The following is a 20,757-nucleotide window of genomic DNA, read 5'->3' as shown; positions in this document are numbered from 1 at the left end:
TAACTGAATCTTAATCCAAGAAGGATTTCAAGGATTTAAAAAGGGATGAAATATTACAAAGTAGCATGATTTACAAATACAGTAAAACAACAAGGAAAAAACAAAGGTGGGACCCAGGTTAATACGAAATAAGACTAAATTTGCTGATCATAATGACCCACCCACTAGTATGACTGGGCTTCAGATTTGGCACTGAGTTTTCTATTACTCTCAGTAAAACAAGAAATGGTCTAAGTTACGCAGTTCAGTCCTTAATTTAGATGCGGACGCATAAGGAGAATTATAACACTTTTTTTTACTCAGAGCAGATTCTCTCTGGGGCATTCTTAGAAAGAGAATTCTATAATCTAAGGAGCAATGTTCCTTAAAATAGTTTGTCTCTTAAAGCCCCTAATTTGATTTGGAATATAGTTTAGTTAAGGTAGTTTTGCAGGAGGCCAATACAAAGCACATCAATAAAATGGTAATATGAACTTGTAGGGATTTTAAAAATGTGTTTTTAAACATGTGTTTAAACATGTGTTGAATTATCAGAATTTTCACACACAACGAGATTAATTATAACTGGAATTGCAATGCGCTTTGAATTCTGATTGGAAATAAGTATCTTGATATAAGAGGTAAGGAAAGAAAAAAAGGCCAAGGAAGATAAGCTGGTAAGCTGCCTTTCATATGTAGGAGAGATGGAAGTCTCCAAGTTTCCACTTCCCTCACTGGGCATGGAGCATGATGCCACTGTCCCTTCCTCTAAACTCATAGCTGACCCTCTCTCTCCCCGCCCTGCCCAGTAGTCTTATTATCAGCACTCTCTTGTACTCTGAAAAGATCCTTGTTTGAATGATAAGTTATAAGGTCACCCCACCAAATCTGAGGCCCATCTATTGCCTAGACTGCTTTTTTCTAAGTTCAAACTTAAGCTTCGGGAGACTGGTGAATTACATGTACTTCTTTTCTATGTGTTGAAAAACTTCCCTGAAAGTCTGAAAATCACTTTATGGATAATTTTGCTACCTAGATATTTGTACTTCCAAATATTTTGGGGGTCCTGAACTATCTTGGGGCTAACGCAAGAGCTAATGCACTTAAATGCAAAGAAGGGAGGGGAAATTTGATTCCCTTTTCCACCCTGTCCCTTCCCTCTATCCCAGCTTGGACCTAAATATTCTTCATAAATTGTTGGCCATTGTTTCTTCATTCTAGCTCAATTATTAGTGATTTCAGAGCAAACTCTCTTTATGGTTTAAAAATATCTTGAGTATATAATTTTATCTGTATTAAGACATTTCATTTTCAGCAGGAGACTCATAAAAGCAGAATACATTTCGGTTCTAGAGTAGAGTAGTTTCTGGTATCAGCCATCAGTGTGCAGAGAAAAATGCCATCTGAATTACGCTTTTCACTTTATAGATTCAGATTGGCAAGTTTATTTCTCAAGTTGTTTATTTCTATGTACTCTCCTAATAATCAGAGTAAGATGCCACCATATAAGAAACAGTATTTGGGTTATAGCCAGCTTATAAAAACCCTAGCTTTATACCATAGAAGTGGCTATCTAAGAGAAAAATCAGTGTCTTTTATACAGTTTTATCCATTTTAAAATAAAAATAGAATTCTTTACTGTGACAGCTAGGAAGGTTTAGTACTTCTAAACTTAAAAAAAAAAAGTGATACCTAGGCATAAAAACAAGCACTGGCATGCAGTTGGTACCAGTTTCACCAAGTTCTAACTTGCCCAGTGTGTGCTTTAGATTTTTGCTCATCCGTTTACCCTTAGTTCAGTACGGAAGTTGCACCTCAAATTAAAATTCCTTTCCCCAAATCTTCCTTCATAGTTTTATCTGTCACTTTCGTAATTTAAAAAATATCTTCATACTATAGATTAAAAATTGCTTTTTGTTGATGAATGATTTGTATTTATTTGATTACGAGGGAAGTAGAAATCACTTTATGTGCTTTTTGGCTATTTCTTTGTATTTCTTCTTTTGTGGAATATCCTTTGCCAATTTTAATACTGGTGTGTCTGTATTTTCTAGTTTAGGAGTGAAATTAGAGTGGGCAGAGAGCTTTTATTGGCAATATACTTTTTCTTTACATGATGAATGGAACCACTTTTCTTTTACAAAATTCAAATCTATATGTCCAATTAAAATTTTTCTTTGAACGTTAGTAGTGTATCAAATTTTGCCAAAATTAATTTCCTCTAAAATATGCAATGAAATAAATGAACCAATTGCTTCAAAACTTAATGCATTCTGATAAGACAGAGATCACCTATTTTTTTTAGTTTGTCTTAAATTGTATTTTAGAAAAATAGTAATTATTTACCTCTTATATGCTTTAAGTGTGTTTTCTTTCTTGAGCAGGAATTTGAAGTAATTTATACAACATGTGTTAGCTGAAGTTTTTTTGTGTGAGAGATGGTTGAGTCCTTTTTGACATTTATTTTTATGAATTATATATCTATTATACACACGGACATATTTTATCACTTTATTTTTTGCCTGATGAGAGGTAGGTTTCTGTTGGATTGTGATTTGGGGTTTTTTTTCAGCTGCCATCATTTGTCATTAACATGGAAATTGACTGTATTTCATAATTACTATTAAAATAATTTGGGGCTTGCTGGTGGCTCAGTGATAAAGCATCCGCTTCCAATGCAGGAGACATGGGTTCAGTCTCTGGGTCGGGAAGACCCCTGGAGGAGGAAATGCAACTCACTCCAGTATTCTTGCCTGTATAATCCCATGGCCAGAGGAGCCTGGAGGGCTACAGTCCATGGGGTTGCAAGTAGTTGAACACGACTGAGTATGCACCACTACCACACACCACCACATTAAAATAAGTTAAGTGCTCACTCTTGCCAAAATAAGTTATTTTTTATGTCTGTGATTTTAATTGAAAATAATCTCTATATCAAGGTAAGTAGTTTAATTTTATCCCTGAAGTCTGTTACTGCTCAAGAACAAATAACATTAACATGAATCGTTTGTAAGATAGACCTATAAAGAAAGCTGTATTCTGATCAGAACTACCAAAGAACAAATATTCTACCGTTCAGAGATGCTGGATTTTCACGGCTTGGTAACAAATCAGAGAATATTATTACAGAAATTACCACAGGTTCTATGGTGCTTCCTTGTTAAATCACAGTGTCTGAAGCAGTGGCATGTTGTAAGAGCTCTCATCTGCTTTCTTGCCCCCTCCTCTCCCTTTCTATCCTCTCCTTCTTCACTTTACTTTTCTCTTCTTTCATTTCTAATTGTGGTATAGCTTACAGAGAACAAAGTAGCAATGTATACAGCTATTACTTATTACTAGTACAGCTGGTTTATTTTTCATGTATTTATGCACCCATGTAATCACAACTCAGATGAAAATACAGAACAATGCAAACACCCAGAAGGCTTTCTTGTGCAATGCCCACTTCCTCCCCCAATCCCCAATGTGAAAATAACTCCTATTCTGTTCACCATGAATTAATTTTAATATTTTTATGTTCACATCATTGGAATCATATGGCATGTGTCTAGCTTTCACTCAATATTACATCTATAAGAATTGTCCATACTTTGCATAGCAATAGTTGTATAACATTCTATTATACAGCTGTGTCACAGTTTATTTTATATCTTCTATCATCATGGGACCTTCAGGTTGTTTCCAGTTTTTCACTTTTATGAATAAAGCTCTTATGGACATTCTTGTAGGTGTCTTTTGATGAACATAAATATGTATTTATTTCTGTCTGGTATATTCAAAATTCAAATTGCTGGGACATAAGGCAAATATATGCTTAGTTCAATAGCTGTTTCCAAACTATTTTCCAGAATGATTGTACAAACTTACTTTTGCAGTAGTAGTGAGTGAGAGTTCTGGTTGCTTGTTAGCCCTTTTGCCCTTTTCATTTTGATCATTCTGGTGTGCACTGGTGGTTGATAGTGTATCTCACTGTGGTTTTAGTTTATCTTTTTTCCTTGGTAACTAATGATGTTGAGCACCTTTTCATAAAATTAATGGCCATTTGATATCCTTATTTTATGATGTGACTATTTAAATCTTTTACCTACTTTAGAAAATGGACTATTTAAAAAATTATTTGTATGCATTCTTTTATTTCTTTTACATATGCCAAGAATATGTGTGTGTATATATATATATATACACAAATATATTAATTTATCAATTTTTTTGTTTCATAGTTATGTTTGCTGTTTTGGAAATCTTTGCCTACCATATAATAGACATGTAGTGAATATTTAATAGATGAGTGAACTGTGGGGACAAGAAGTATTTTCTACATTTTATAAGTAGTATTTCACAGTGCCAGTTACTTCTATTTGAGGTGGTCTATCTATATTATTGATGTTTTATCTTCAGTCTTATTTCATAGAAATAAACTAAGTTTTATAATATACTGATTGCTGTTCCCTCACTCTGTGCCACTGCTGTATGAGAATGTCTCCTGCCTTCATCACAAGGTTGGGAAACACCTGTTGAGGACGGCTGACAAGTCTGGGTGAGGTGCTGTATGTCTGTGCTGCAGAAGATAGGCAAATGTTTATTTGCTCCTGATGAATCACCCAAGATTGCATGGCTCTGGTTGAGCAGCCAGTGCCCGCCACATGTACACACTCCATACTTAGATGTCTTCTGCAGATGTCCTATTTCTTATCTTTTTTGTCCACTCTTTTCTAGAAGCATCTTACTAGGAACTTGTACACTTTATACACATCAGCTTCCCTGACAGCATATTTTTTGAGCATCTCTGAACCTTGCTAATAAGTGTCTCTAACATTGTTTATCTCTCTCTTTGTCCTCTTTACCCCATGTTTTCTGAAGGTTCTGTGTCTTCTATCTTCCAAGTGCCAAACAGCATCTTATACTCATGAGTGTTTGCTACTCCTTGTTCATTAGTTATTGTTTCTGCATCGTGTCATTTCAGTTTATCACAATTCAGAATGTGTTGGTCAAGATTTTCATTTCCTTCAAACCTCCAAGCTTCTCTTATGCTCTGATAAGATTATCTTAAAGTTGTTATCAAAGGATTGTTTTAAGTGACCAGATTCTGCAAAAGCTGAGCATTAGAACACCACGATTTTCATTCCTGGCATTGGTAAGCACCCTATCTGGTAAAGAAGAAATAAAGTAATGTTCATTATTTCCCAACTACAAATTTGTTTTCTAAAGGAGAGCAGTTTCTAAACAAGTAAGTTGGGTTTGTTTCATAATAGTGCATTCAAGTTAAATGAACCATGTAATTTCTGCTTATGAATGTTAAGTGAAAAAGCAAACATTATTTTGAAGAAACAAGCTTAATCTTTCAAAGAAGAAGAAAAAAAGTATTATTTGATAGTGCAATGCCTTAGGGAGGTTATAGCAATAGTGTGTTAAATGCACACAACAGGAATTAATAGTAATCATAAAGTGCTCTTTCTAAACATACTAAGACTTCATAGGAAAAGTACAGAAGCACTGAGATCTTAAGTATAGCTCAGTATATACCTGATGATTTGTAAAGGACAATTCAAAGGAAAAGGAATCACCTATATCTACTTCTGAAAAGTGGAAATCTATAAACTATATTTCCCTGAGTTACTCTTTCTAAGATATTAAAATAAAACATGTGTTATTATTATATCACAATTTTTATATAATATTTTAAAGAGTGCTTTCAATATTGAATCTCCTTTGAAATTATGGATATACTGTGGAGTTCCAAAGAGTGCTAATAATGCCCATCTATTTGTAGTTCAGTTGCTTAATCATCTCCGACTCTTTGTGACCCCATGGAGTGCAGCATGCCAGGCTTCCCTGTCCTTTACTATCTCCTGGAATTTGCTCAAACTCATGTCCTGAGTCGATGATGCCATCCAACCATCTCATCCTCTGTTGCCCCCTTCTCCTCCTGCCTTCAATCTTTCCCAGCATCAGGGTCTTTTCCAATGTGTTGGCTCTTCCCATCAGGTGGCCATAGTATTGGAGCTTCAGCATCAGTCCTTCCAATGAATATTCAGGGTTGATTTCCTTTAGGATGGCCTAGTTTGATGTCCTTGCAGTCCAAGAGACTCTCAAGAGTCCTTTCCAGCACCACATTTCGAAAGCATCAATTCTTCAGCACTCGGCCTTTTTTATGGTCCAGCTCTCACATCTGTACATGACTATTAGAAAAGCCATAGCTTTGTCTTCTTTAGAAATTGTTTTTGTTTTGGGGGACTCCTTGGTGGTCCATTGGTTGAGAGTCCACCTTCCAATACAGGGCATGCAAGTTCAATCCCTAGTCAGGGAACTGAGATCCCACATACTACAGGGTGACTAGGCTTCATGCCTCAACTAAGACCCAATGCAGCCAAATAAATAACTACTAAAATTTTTTTTCATTTTGAATTGTTCAATATGTTTTCATGCACAAAAAATTTTTTTTTTTTTTAAAATTTTATAACAATTAGCAATTTGTTATATCTGTCTCCTTTTTTTAAGAAAAAAAATTGCCAATGTATTTTAAGGCTATTCCCCATTCATTCCATTTTCTTCCCTTTTAGTTGTTATTTTAAACTGAAATTGGTGTGTATGCTTCCCACACATGCTTGTGTATGTGCCCATAGGTGATAAATATTATTGTTTTTTTTTAAATTTTAAATGTATATAAATAGTATAGTATTTCTTTTACCTATCCTTTTATGATCTGCTTTTTCAAATACTTCATAATTATGTTTTTTTGAGATTTATCTATGATGGTATAAGGAGATTTAGTACTTTTTAACTGCTATAGAAATGTACATTTTTTTGTGACACTATAAATTATTTATATAAAATCTCTTCTGATGGATATTTGGGTTTTTCTGATATTTCTAATTTTTTACCATGTGAAAACACCGCCCTGTTTGAGTGTAAACACTGAATAAGCTACCAATTCAGAGGGAAACAAAGAGCACATGACAGTTCTTCCATATTTAAACACCAAATAATTATAGTATTAGCATCTGTGTATGACTTCACCAACCTCTAGCAAAGAAGAGTTCTACCACTCTTGCCAGAATGTAAAATTTTGTTTCTGACATTTCAAGAAAGACCATTTTTCCTCATTGACAGCTTTGGCACCAGACACAGAAAAACCAGCACCTAAAATCTCTGGCATGCCATTCATAGCATGGGTCAGTGGAAAGGCCAAGTCTAATGATATTTTCTTTTGACTAAATATGCAAACAATGTGGCAATGAGCATCTTTTCTTTATAGCACATGTATAAGAGTTTCTCCAGAGGAAAAACCTAGAAGTAGACTTGCTGGATAATAGTATATGTTAAACTTTACTAGAAAGTAAGAAATTATTTTCCAATATGGATTTATCAAATGTGTGAGTTCCCATTTCCCACATCCTCACCAACACTTGATATTATCCATCTATTAAATTTTTGCTAATCTGACAGGTATAAAATGGTATCTGAGTGCAGTTGTTAAGTTTTAAGAAAATTTTAATTTGGAAACATTTTCAAACTTAGTATAAACATTTTCAAAATAGTACAAAGAACTGTCATATACTCTTTATCCAGATTCACTAATTGTTAAAAGATTTTGCCTGATTTGCTCTATCATTCTCTCTATATATGCATATTTTCTGAGTCATTTCAGATTAAACTGTTTGCATTGTGCCCTCTTATACCTAAATCTTTCAATGTATGTTTCCTAAGAATAAGAACCTCTCATCTAATCCCAGTATAATAATCAGCTTCTAGGAGAGATTGGGGGCAGGAGGAGAAGGGGACGACAGAGGATGAGATGGCTGGATGGCATCACTGACTCGATGGACGTGAGTCTCAGTGAACTCCGGGAGTTGGTGATGGACAGGGAGGCCTGGCGTGCTGTGATTCATGGGGTTGCAAAGAGTTGGACACGACTGAGCGACTGATCTGATCTGATGTTTGTCATAGCTTTTCTTCCAAGGATCAAAAGTCTTTTAATTTCATGGCTGCAGTCACTGTACACAGTAATTTTGGAACTCAAAATAGGATCTGTTACTGTTTCCATTTCTTCCCCATCTATTTGCCATGAAGTGATGGGGCTGGATGCCATGATCTTTGTTTTTTGAATGTTGAGTTTTAAGCCAGCTTTTTCACTCTCCTCTTTCATCTTCATCAAGAGGCTCTTTAGTTCCCCTTCACTTTCTGCCATTCAGGTGGTGTCATATGCATATCTGAGATTATTGATATTTCTCCCAGCAATCTTGATTCCAACTTGAGCGTCATCTAGCCTGGCATGATGTTCTCTGCATATAAGTTAAATAAACAGGGTGACTATATACAGCCTTGATGGACTCCTTTCTCACTTGAACCAGTGCATTGTTCCATGTCCAGTTCTAACTGTTGCTTCTTGACCTACATACAGGTTTCTCAAGAGGCAGGTATTGTGGTCTGGTATTCCCATCTGTTTAAGAATTTTCTATAGTTTATTGTGATCCACACAGTCAAAGGCTTTAGCATAGTCAGTGAAACAGAAGTAATGTTTTTCTGGAATTCTCTTGCTTTTTCTATGATCCAATGGATGTTTGATCTCTTAGTTCCTCTGCCTTTTAAGGGATTCTTGCCCACAGTAGTAGATACAATGGTCATCTGAGTTAAATTCACCCATTCCCGTCCATTTTAGTTCACTGATTCCTAAAATACCAATGTTCTCTCTTGCCGTCTCCTGTTTGACCACTTCCAATTTACCTTGATTCATGAACCTAACATTCCAAGTTCCTATGCAATATCATTCTTTGCAGCATCAAACTTTACTTTCATCACCAGACACATACACAACTGGGCATCATTTCCACTTTGGTGATGCTTGCTTTATGCTTTTTGTAGAAATCATTTGTCAGGGAAGAATTCCAACCTCATTGAGAATTACAGAAAGTAACAAGACTCCAAAAGAGACAAAAGGCATCAGGTTGTCTTGCCATCACTCCATAGATGCCTAAAGTCAATAAGGAGACTCAGTGGATCAGAGCAAGACAGTTTGTTATTCACACAGAGCAAACAGCACGAGCATCAGCAGGGCAATGCCAGTTCTCCTGACCTCCAAGGACCTCAGTGTGAGGTGTGCCAAGCTGCAAAACCCAGGGCTGAGAACTCAGCACCTTTTATATCAAGCAGTAAATGAGCCAGTCGTCCCCCACAGAACAAGTTGTTGTCCTGAAGTCATGTCATTGCCTTGATCTATTTTAATTGGCTGTGTGACTAGCTGCAGAAATGGCTCAAGAATAGGCTGGCTAAGACCTTGAGATTTGGTCTATTCAGAAACATCCTATAAGGATGTTTGGAACCAATAGCTGATTGCCTTTCACAACAAGAATTTCTATAGTTTGCTAGAGGATTTTAACATGAATGGCTACTGAATTTTACCATGAGATTTTCTGTGTATATTAAAAAAAAAAAAAAAAACAGATTTTCTCCTTTAATCTGTTTTTCACATTTGTTATATTAATAGTAACATCAATTGTCTCATGTTAAATCAGGCTGGAATTTGTGGAGTAAATTCTTCTTGGTGAAGATACATTTTATTTTGTATACTTGGAGAAATTCATTTTGCTAATATTTTATTTAGCATTTTTATGACTATACCTATAATTGAGATTGGCCGATAGTTTTCTTTTCTTTATAACCCATGTCTGTTTGGATATCAAGGATATATGAGCCTTAAAAAATTAGTGAGCTTTTCTTCTTTCTCTATTCTTGGTAACACTTTACATAAGAGGAGTTACAAGATAAATGTTACCAGAAGCTTTAGTAAAGGTTACTGTAAAAATATTAGGGCCAGTGAGCTTTTGAGTAGTTTTTAGAATACTGTTTCAGTTTCCTCACTAGGACTTTAATCACTGTGTCTATCTTGAGTCAATTTTAGTAATTTATATACTTTTAGAGAAGTTTCTACTCTTCACATTTTCAAATATATTGGCATAATATTTTCATGATTTAGAAAACCATTTCTGTTCCTGCAGTTCAGTCTCTGTCATTATTCCTCATGGTTTTAATTTTCTTTTTCCTCTCAAGTATGTGTTTCCTATTTCATTAATTTTGAATCTTATCTTTCTATCCCTTTTCATTTAAGTTTATACTGTTCCTTTTCTAATTTATTAGGTGAATGCTTAGTTCATTAATTTTTAGTCTTTCTTTATACACACACACACACATACACACACACATATATTTAAAACTGAATTATCTTCCAAGTATTGATTTATCCAAATACCTTTAATTTGTTATACAGTATTTTTATTGTTGTTCGACTGTGTTTTACAGTTCTAATTATGATGTATCCTTGGGCCCATGAATAATTTAGATATGAGATTACAAATTTTCAAAGACACAGGATTTTATTTTCTCTGAGTAGTGGTTTTGCTTCTACTTTACCTGCCAGAGTCTCATCTAATCAACTCCTATTCAAGTCACTTATTTGCATTAATTCCTCAGCTTGTGATTACTGCATTACAAAGGTAAATGCAAGGTCTATAAATTCAGACTTTGGCATTGTGTTTTTCACGGGAGACTCTTTTCCCTATCCTGAGCCCTGGGCACATAGCAGGCTTTCTTAGTCTTTCCCTGGGTCAGTGGCGGTGGTGGTTGCGGTTGGGGGATGGGGCGTGTTTCTGCTTCCCTTTTCATGGAGGATGTATCCTACCCATGGATCCAGCTTTATGACCAGGTCTTATTTCCAGCTCTCTGCCTTGCATGATATGATCCCAGGGCTATGTGACTTGTTTCCTCAGGATCATTAAAGCCCTAATCTCTAGATATTAGAGCTTATTTCTGGATTTGCTATCCCCATCAGGATGTCTGAGTGCCAGCTTGTGCGCTTGTTTATTTTGCTTTGAGTTCTTTATTTCTGATGCCAAGATATTTGTTTTTCTTTCTCTTTCTCTCTCTTTTTAGCTCAGCTATGAATTTTAATTTGGTAAAATTTATCTCACATTTCTGTGTTTATGGTGAAAGAGTGTCAACCTTTGATTAATCTCTCACAGATCTGTCCAAACAGAACTGCTGCTTCAGAGTGGACAGAAAATGAACTCATAAATTCAGTGGGGAGTAAAGAGCACATCACAGTTCTTCTATAGCTAATACATTAAGTAATTATAATATTAGCACCTGTGTGTGTGACTTTACCAACCTCTAGCAAGGGAGAATTCTACCACTCTTGCCAGAATATGTAATTTCATTTCTAGCATTTCAAGAAGGCCCGATTTTTCCTTGTTGACATCTTTAGCACCAGAGTCAGAAAAACCAATACCTGAAATCTCAGGTATGCCAGTTGTAGCATATGTCAATAGAAAGCTCAAGTTTAATAATATTGTCTTTTGACCAAATATGCAGACCATGTACTTGCTGATTCCCTGTTCTGCCAGAAAAACAAGACCTCGGGGCAACACCCACTGCTTGAATTTTGATTGATTATATCATGGTATGCAAAGACATCCAAACTGAAGTTGCTGTGGTATTACATGAAGTCATTGTATTTAAGTGCTATATTTTTCCAAATGGCTTTAATCCTGGTTCACTTTACTTTTAACATGTACATGACTATAGAATTAAAGAGGACTTGAAATCATTGTTTTAGAAGTTGCCTCAAATAAGACAACACCAGATTATAGTTTAGGAACTGTAAGGGTTAGTTTTAACTAACCCTTACACTTTAAAAGGGTTTTAACGAGCTGCATTCAGATCATGACCTGCAACATAATCTTTCTATAATCCTCGGCTTTAGGTCCCTCATTTCTGATAAAGAAGAGGGTGTGATCAAGGAACACAAAGTGCAGAAGTTGGCATTATGCCCAGAATGAGACGGTTTGGGGTCATTGGAAGGTTATTTTCATACCTGCCTCTATGAAATCAGTGGGGCGTATCACCATCCACTCTCTGACCACTGAGTGATAATCTCTACATTTGGAACATTTCTAACAAAGGATTGACTAGGGATAAATTGTAATACTCACCCACTCCCTATTTAATTCCAGGAAATCCTGTGATTTTTACCCTTTGCTTGTATAAATGCAGGAATTTGAGCTGCTGTATCTCTGCATCAGTGAAGCCTTTGGGTATCGACTGTCTCTAAATTAAATTTATAGGGCCCTACATTCTCTGGTAATTAGTGTTATCATGAGACATACCATAGTTTATCAGTAAGTGCCCCAAATACCAAGTCTCACTGATGTATCATACAAATTCTTTCTTTTTTTTTCTCCAGGAAGTTGTGAAGTACAATATATAGACTGAATCCTTGCCCATCTTCCCTACTTTCAAGGATCTCAGACCCAGTAGACATGAGCATACTAAGCAGAGGGAAGAGAATAACAACAATAAAAATTCAACAATTTTTTCAGTGAATTCAGAAGCCATTTCAGCAATTGATGGCAAAATTCTGTCTCCTATAAAATATACAGGAAGTGTCTTTTTATTGAAGTATATAGTTTATTTACAATATTAGTTTCAGGTGTACAGCTTAGTGATTCAGCAATTTTTTCTGATTATATTCCATTATAGGTTATTATAAGATATTGAATATAATTCCTTGTGCTATACAGTACACCCTTTTTGCTTATGTATTTTATGTGTAGTAGTTTGTATCTGTTAATCTTATACTCCTAATTTGCCACATTCCTTTGGTAACCATAACTTTATTTCTTGTATCTGTGAGTCTCTTTTTATTTTGGTTATATATGCATTTGTATTATTTTTTAGTTTCCACATATAGATGATGTCATACAGTGTAAATCTTTCTCTCTGTCTGACTTCACTAAGTATAATATTCTCTAGGTCCATCCGTGTTGCTGCAAATAACATTACTTCATTCTTTTTTATGGCTGAGTAATATTCCTCTGTGTGTGTGTGTGTGTGTGTGTGTGTGTGTGTGTGTGACTTCTTAAATTCTTAAGCTAATCATCTGTTGATGGGCACTTGGGTTGTTTCATGTCTTGGCTACTGTAAATAATGCTGCTGTGAATATTGGGATGCATGTATATTTTTGAATTAGAGTTTTTATTTTTTCTGGACATTTACCCAGGAATGGGATTGCTTGAGCATATGGTAGCTGTTTTTAGTTTTTTAAGAAACTTCTGTACTGTCTTCCACAGTGGCTGCACTAATTTACATTCCCAATAGGGAGTTCTCTTTTCTTCTCACCCTCTTCAGTCTGTATTATTTGTAGACTTCTTAGTGACAGCCATTCTGACAGGTATGAGGTGGTACCTCATTGTAGTTTTTAATTTGCATTTCTCTAATAATTAGTGAGCATCTTTTCACGTGTTGTTGGCCATCTGTATGTCGTCTTTGGAAAAATTTCCATTTAGGTCATCGTCTCCCTTTTTGATTGAATTGTTTGTATATTTTGAATATTAGTCCCTTGTTGATTGTATCATTTGCAAATATTTTCTCCTAGTCCATAGCTTGTCTTTTCTTTATGGTTCCTTTGCTGTGCAAAGGCTTTAAATTTGATTAGGTAGATTTGTTCATTTTTACTTTTTTTTATTTTGGATCAGGAGACTGATCTAAGAAAACATTGCTACAGTCTGTCTGAGAATGTTTTGCCTAGGTTCTTCTCTAGAAGTTTTATGGTATCATTTTATATTTAGGTCTTTAAACCATTTTGAGTTCATTTTTGCATATGATATAAGAAAGTGTTCTGATATCTTTGATTTATATATAGCTGTCCAGCTTTCCCAGCACCACTTGTTGAAGAGACTATCTTTCTTCATTTTATGTTCTTACTTCTTTTGTCATAGATTAATTGACTGTAGGTGAGCAAGTTTATTTCTTGGCTCTCTATTATCTTCCATTGATCTATATATTAATATCAGTGTTTTGATTACTGTAACTTTGTAATGTAGTCTGAAGTCTGGAAGGGTTATGCCTTCAGCTTTATTCTTTTTCTTCAGGATTGCTTTGGCAATTCTGGGTCTTTTGTGATTCCAGATAAATTTTAGGGTTATTTGTTCTAGTCTTGTGAAAGTGTCATGGGTATTTTGATAGAAATTATATTAACTTTGTAAATAGTTTTGAGTACTATGGCCATTTTTTTATTGGCATATAATTGCTTTACAATGTTGTGTTAGGTTGTACAGTGTTAGGTTTATACACATAAATTAGCCATGTGTATAAATATATCCCCTCCCTCTAGAGCCTTCTTCCCACATACCCCCATCCCACCCCTCTGGCTCATCACAGAGCACTGAGCTGAGCTCTCTGTGCTCTACAGCAGCTTCCCACTAGCCATCTATGATATTAGATATCAATTATAGGGAAAAAAAACTCTGTAAAAACACAGACATGGAAGCTAAACAATACACTACTAAATAACCAAGCAATCATTGAAGAAACTAAAGAGGAAATAAAACATACCCAGAAACAAATGACAATGAAAACTCAATGACCAAAACCCTATGGGATGCAGCAAAAGCAGTTTTAAGATAGAAGTTTATAGCAATACAATTCTACCTGAAGAAACAACAGTCTTAGTGTTTTATTTTTACCTAGGTTTTGTTAAGAACTGTAGTTCACATTGCTATTAAACCTTTCCAATGAGAAAGTTTGCCCAGGGAGCCAATTTATTTTCCATAGTAGAAGCACTCAACAAATACATATGAGTACTTTAAAATATCAAATTTAATTTAAGTTGAAGTCTGTGCATTTACAAAATAACTGAAGAAGCCTGGTGAGTCACCTTGCTATCTCTTGTCAAAGCCTCTTCGCATCAGAAAAACCTTTGGGTCAGCACTTTGATAATTCAGTATGTAGAAAATCCTAACATGAGTCAAACATTGTAGTCAGTTTTCACAGTATGCTTAAAAGGAATTTGTTTTTCACCCTTTAATTATCTAAATTATAACTTAGTTTATACTTTATTCTTCTAACTTTCTAGACCAAAATAACTCACTACCACCTTACAACTTGGTGTCCTTGTTGCATCTCAATCATTTAATACCAGGAAGTTAAAAAGTTACATTCGTGACTGACAAGGGATTAGTCTCCAAAATATACAAACAACTCATGACATCTAACAGCAACAAAACAAACAACCCAATCAAAAAATGCACAGAAGACCTAAGTAGGCATTTCTCCAGAGAAGACATACAGATGGCCAAGAGGCACAGGAAAAGATGTTCAACATTGCTAATTATTTGAGAAATGCAAATCAAAGCTACAGTGAGGCATCACCACATACTAGTCAAAGTGGCTATCATCAAAAAATCTACAATCAACCGATGCAGGAGGGGGTGTGGAGAAAACCTCCTACACTGTTGGTGGGAATGTAAATTGGTACAGTTACAATGGAAAACGGTATGGAGGTTCTGTAAACTAAAAATAAACCTACCATGCGACCCTGCAATCCCACTCCTGGGCATATATCCAGAGAAAAACATGATCCAAAAGGATACATGCTTCCCAGTGTTCACTGCAACACTGTTTACAATAGCCAAGACATGGAAGCAACCTAAATGTCCACTGACAGAGAAATGGATAAGGAAGATGTGGCATATACATACAATGGAATATTACTTAGCCATTAAAAAGAATAAATAATGCCATTTGCAGTATCATGGATGGACCTAGAAATTATCAGATTGAGTGAAGTAAGTCGGTAGAGAAGGAGAAATAATGACATTCCTTCCCTGTGGAATCTAAAAAGAAATTACACAAATGAACTTATAAAATAGAAACAGACTCACAGACTTAGAGAATGAACTTATGGTTTCCAGGGGTAAGGGAGAGGGAAGGGATAGTTTGGGAGTTTGTGATCAACATGTACACATTGCTGTATTTAGAATGGATAATCAACAAGGACCTAACACAGGGAACTTTGATCAATGTTAATGTGGCAGCTTGGGTGGGAGTTTCGGGGAGAATGGATACATATATATGTATGGCTGAGTACCTTCGCTATTCACCTGAAACTATCACAACACTGTTAACCAGCTATATCACAACACAAAATAAAAAGTTATTTTAAAAAACAAGTTGTATTCATGTTTCTGTTAGACAGTTTTGAACTTGTTGAGAACATCCATTTGAACAACTTTTTGGATATGTAGTATAGAGATGGTAAAATCTTTAAAAACATGTGGACCCAGGGAAATAAGCTTTAAATATTCTCTTACAGTTTGGAAAGAAATTTTTCTGTGTGATAACTTTAGTTTGGATTTTCCAGATATGTCCTTTAAGATGGACTATTTATTAAAGATATTGCTTGCACATATAAAAACAAACATTGCCAAATCTTACTTGAGGAAGTGCTCTTTTTCTTTCATTTTTTTATATTAGTGTAATTGTGTTTCCAAATTTGCTACCATGTTGACTGCAGCACTTTGACAGCATCATCTCTTAGGATTTTAAATAGCTCAGCTGGAATTCCATCACCTCCACTAGTTTTGTTTATAGTAATGCTATTTAAGGCCCGCAGACTTCAGAATGTCTGGCTCTAGGTGAGTGACCGCACCATGATGGTTATCTGGGTCATTAAGACTGTTTTTTTTTTTTTTTTGGTACAGCTCTTCTGTGTATTCTTGCCACCTCTTCTTAATATCTTTTGCTTCTGTTAGGTCCATACCATTTCTGTCCTTTATTGTGCCCATCTTTGCATGAAATGTTCCCTTGATATCTCTAATTTTCTTGAAGAGATCTCTAGTCTTTCCCATTCTATTGTTTTCCTCTATTTCTTTGCACTGTTCACTTAAGAAGGCTTTCTTATTACTCTTTTCTATACTTTGGAACTCTGCATTCAGTTGGGTATATCTTTCCCTTTCTCTTTTGCCTTTCACTTATCTCCTTAGCTATTTGCAGGGTCTCCTCAGATAACCATTTGCCTTGTTGCATTTCTTTTTCTTTGGGATGGTGCTGTTAAAGGACTGCACTCAATCTGCCAGCAAATTTGGAAAGCTCAGCAGTGGCCGGAAAACTGGAAAAGTTGTTTTCTTCCCAATCTCAAAGAAGGGCAATGCCAAAGAATGTTCAAACTGCAGTACAATTGCACTCATTTCACATGCTAGCAAGGTCATGCTCAAAATCCTTCAAGCTAGGCTTCAACAGTACATGAATTGAGAACTTCCAGATGTATAAGCTGGATTTAGAAAAGGGAGAGGAGCCAGAGATCAAATTGCCAACATCTGCTGGATCATAGAAAAGCAAGAGAATTCCAGAAAAACATCTATTTCTGCTTCATTGACTGTGTCAAAGCCTTTGACTGCATGGATCACAACAAACTGAGGAAAATTCAAGTGATGAGAATACTAGACTACCTTACCTGCCTCCTGAGAAATCTGTATACAGGTCAAGAAACAACAGTTAGAATTGGACATGAAACAACGGACTAGTCCCAAATTGGGAAAGAAAGTGAAGTCGCTCAGTCATGTCCGACTCTTTGCGACCCCATGGATTGTAGCCCACCAGGCTTCTCCATCAATGGGATTTCCCAGGCAATAATACTGGAGTGAGTTGCCATTTTCTTCTCCAGGGGATCTTCCCAACCCAGGGATCGAACCTGGGTCTCCTGCATTGTAGGCAGATGCTTTTACCGTCTGAGCCACCAGGGAAGTCTTAAATTGGGAAAGGAGTATGTATATTGTCACCCTGCTTATTCAGCTTATATGCAGCATACATGGTGCAAAATGCCGAGCTGGATGAAGCACAACCTGGAATCAAGATCACCAGGAGAGATATCAATAACCTCAGATATTCAGATGACACCACCCTTATGGCAGAAAGTGAAGGGGGGAACTAAAGAGCCTCTTGATGAAGATGAAAGAGGAGAGTGAAAAAATCTGGCTTAAAACTCAACATTCAAAAAATTAAGATCATGGTATCTGGTCCCATCACTTCAAGGCAAATAGATGGGGAAACAATGGAAACAGTGACAGACTCTATTTTCTTGGGCTCCAAAATCACTGCAGATGGTGACTGCAGCCATAAAATTAAAAGACGTTTGGTCCTTGGAAGAAAAGCCACGACAAACCTAGACATTGCATTAAAAAGCAGAGACATCACTTTGCTGACAAAAGTCTGTCTAGTCAAAGCTATGGTTTTTCCAGTAGTCTTGTATGGATGTGATAGTTGGGCCATGAAGAAGGCTGAGAGCCAAAGAATTGATGCTTTTGAACTGTGGTGTTGGAGAAGACTCTTGAGAGTCCCTTGGACAGCAAGGAGATCAAACCAGTCAATCCTAAAGGAAATCAATGCTGAATATTCATTGGAAGGACTGGTGCTAAAGCTCCAATCCTTTGGCCACCTGATGTGAAGAGCATCAGGAAAAACCCTGATGCTGGGAAAGATTTAAGGCAGGAGCAGAAGGGTGTGACAGAGGATGAGATGGTTGGAAGGCATCATCGACTCAGTGGACATGAGTTTGAGCAAACTCCAGGAGACAGTGAAGGATAGGGAGTCCTGCCATGCTGGTAGTCCATGGGGTTGCAAATAGTCAGTCTTGATTGAGTGACTGAACAACAACAATTGTGTTTGTGTTTTCTCTCTCTCTCATTTTTTCTTGTTTGCTTTATTGGGCCCTAGAAATGGATGGAAAAAATATTCCAGAAGCATAGGAATAAAAACAGATGCAGGAGGAGCAGCTTGATCACATGTGAGGGCAGAATAGTTTCAAGTGGTCTTAAAAAGATTGGCCTTGGTGTTGGAAGAAATCAAATGATTTGTCAGAGCCCTTTAAGAGTAGACTCAGAATGAGTAAAGGGCTGATGGCAAAAACAGCCAGAACATTCTGAAAACAAAGGTGGCTTACTTTGTGATAGGGTCCCAAACAAAATATGCTTTATGGTCACGCTGTACTCCTGAGTTTGCTGTTTGTACCTGACCCTGCTTCTTGTCCTGATCACAGAAACAAGTTAGTACAGTTTCCCTGGCTGTTGACTCAACATTTGTCACCCGATTCCATATTCTTCTACTTATGACTAAAAACCTAAAGCAAACACACAAAAAAAGAGTAGACTCTTAAATATTTATTGAATACTTATAGAACACAGAATAAACTTTGATAAGTGCCAGGCACTGTGCAAAGAATGAGACTAGAAATAGATGAATGTCATACAGTTCCTGCCTACATGGACTGCATTATCTAGTGGTATAGACAGACAATGAGCAACTCTCTATAATATTATATGAAAATTATGACCCCCACAATATTTATGAGGAGATAAATGAGGGTGGTCAGTTCTTTGAGGGGAAGTCAAAGGTTTCGCAAAGGAGATGTGAGCTAAATCTCAAAGTAGGAGCAGGAGTTTGTTAGGTAGAGGAAGGTGAGGAGAAGAGCATTTTAAGCCAAGAAAAGGTGAGGAGAGTTATGAGAGTTGCTGGTGCTTTGGGGAACTGTCTGTCTTGCTAGCTAGTGGAGGTGTTGATCAGTGATCCAGTGCTGTGCTCAAACTGAGGCAGTGCCTGCAGGCATGACCTCTCCTCCTAAATTATCTAATGACTTTCTGGTCATAACTGAGTTTTCAGGTAAAAAGTATGAATAATTTTTTTCTTGATATTAAATCTAAAATTGTGAAGACCCTCTTAACCTCTTTTCAACATGTAGAGTAAATAATAGAATTGAACTCATTTGTAGTAAGTAATATTTTTTTTCATAAATGTGTGGAGAGGTGGTTTGGGGAAAGTTGAAGTTGTACAAGCATAATGTGATACCTAGTAGAGGAACCTCTCCAATAATTTTACAGACATAATATTCTTTCTTTATCCCCTGCTGAACCCAAAAGGAAGTTCATTACTTCCTGCTGGAATTTGCTACACATTTGCTATTCTGCAAGACTAAGACTCCAAGATCTGAGTTGCCAGGTCAGAGTCCTGTTTCCCAGGGATGATTCTGTTTAATAAAAGCAAAGAGGAGCCTCTGTTTACTCATCTGTAGCAAGCAACTCTTCAGAAAGAACTGGTGAATGCTTTGGACATCACTTGTATTTTGTGTGTGTTGTCTATCATAGAGTTTTCCCTTCGTTTTTCTTTTTTTTTTAATAGAAAACTCGATTCTGAGAATTTTTGAGTCACATTTTCTATCACTAGTATATCATTCTCTTATTTTGTGAATGAGTCTTTGACACTCCCTCAGAATCATTCGATAAATGATGGGGACTTGTCAGAGGAAGTGACCCAAAGAAATGACACTGAGACCTTTGTCTGTGGCCTGAAGAAGGGGTGATCATTATAGATCTTCAGTTCAACAGTATGCGGGATGGGAGTGCTGCAGTGGGGGTAAGGGGTGGGGGCCAGAATACTAAGCAGGCCCACTGGTTGGAGGGAGCATGGAAGACCCTAATTGTAAGCTCTGTGGGGGCAGGGAGCTGGCCTCTGCTAGCTTATGCTCCTGGAGCTTTGTCTGACCTGTGACAGGTTCTTAACCAAACAATCTGTTGGAGGAGGAATTGAAAATGTCTCTTTGTGACTAGAACACAGAGAACAAGGGGCTGCATGGAATAAACTGACACTGAGAGAAAGCTATACAAGGCCTTGTGCCCCTTAAAGATAAGGGGCTTTGTCCTTGGCAGTGGAACACCAGTAAAGGATTTTAAACATAACTGGTTTGCTCTACAGTGTAATGCCAGCACTTCCCAACTCTGATTGTGATCAGCAGTGAGAAATGCATTTTACTTTGTTGTTGTTGTTCAGTCACTCAGTCATGTCCAACTCTTTGCAACCCCTTGAACTGCAGCATGCCAGCCTTCCCTGTCCATCACCAACTCCCAGCACTTGCTCAAACTCATGTTCATTGAGTCTGTGATGCCATCCAACCATCTC

At 36.6% G+C, this 20,757-nt stretch overlaps 1 protein-coding gene and 1 non-coding gene across 2 annotated transcripts in view; one reads left to right on the top strand and one right to left on the bottom strand.

The window, feature by feature from the left end:
• The window catches only part of CRYBG1 (crystallin beta-gamma domain containing 1), a 234,796-nt gene that overhangs the window by 22,557 nt on the left and 191,482 nt on the right, over positions 1-20,757 (top strand). The gene's annotated exons all lie outside the window — the stretch shown is intronic.
• TRNAC-ACA (transfer RNA cysteine (anticodon ACA)) lies at positions 17,480-17,552 on the bottom strand. Its single transcript has one exon. It is a non-coding gene; the product is annotated as a tRNA-Cys (tRNA).

This window comes from Bos mutus, chromosome 9 (genome assembly GCF_027580195.1).
Source record: "Bos mutus isolate GX-2022 chromosome 9, NWIPB_WYAK_1.1, whole genome shotgun sequence".
NCBI lineage: Eukaryota > Metazoa > Chordata > Mammalia > Artiodactyla > Bovidae > Bos > Bos mutus.
Note: the sequence above shows the minus strand (reverse complement) of the source record. Positions and strands in the feature narration are given on the sequence as shown.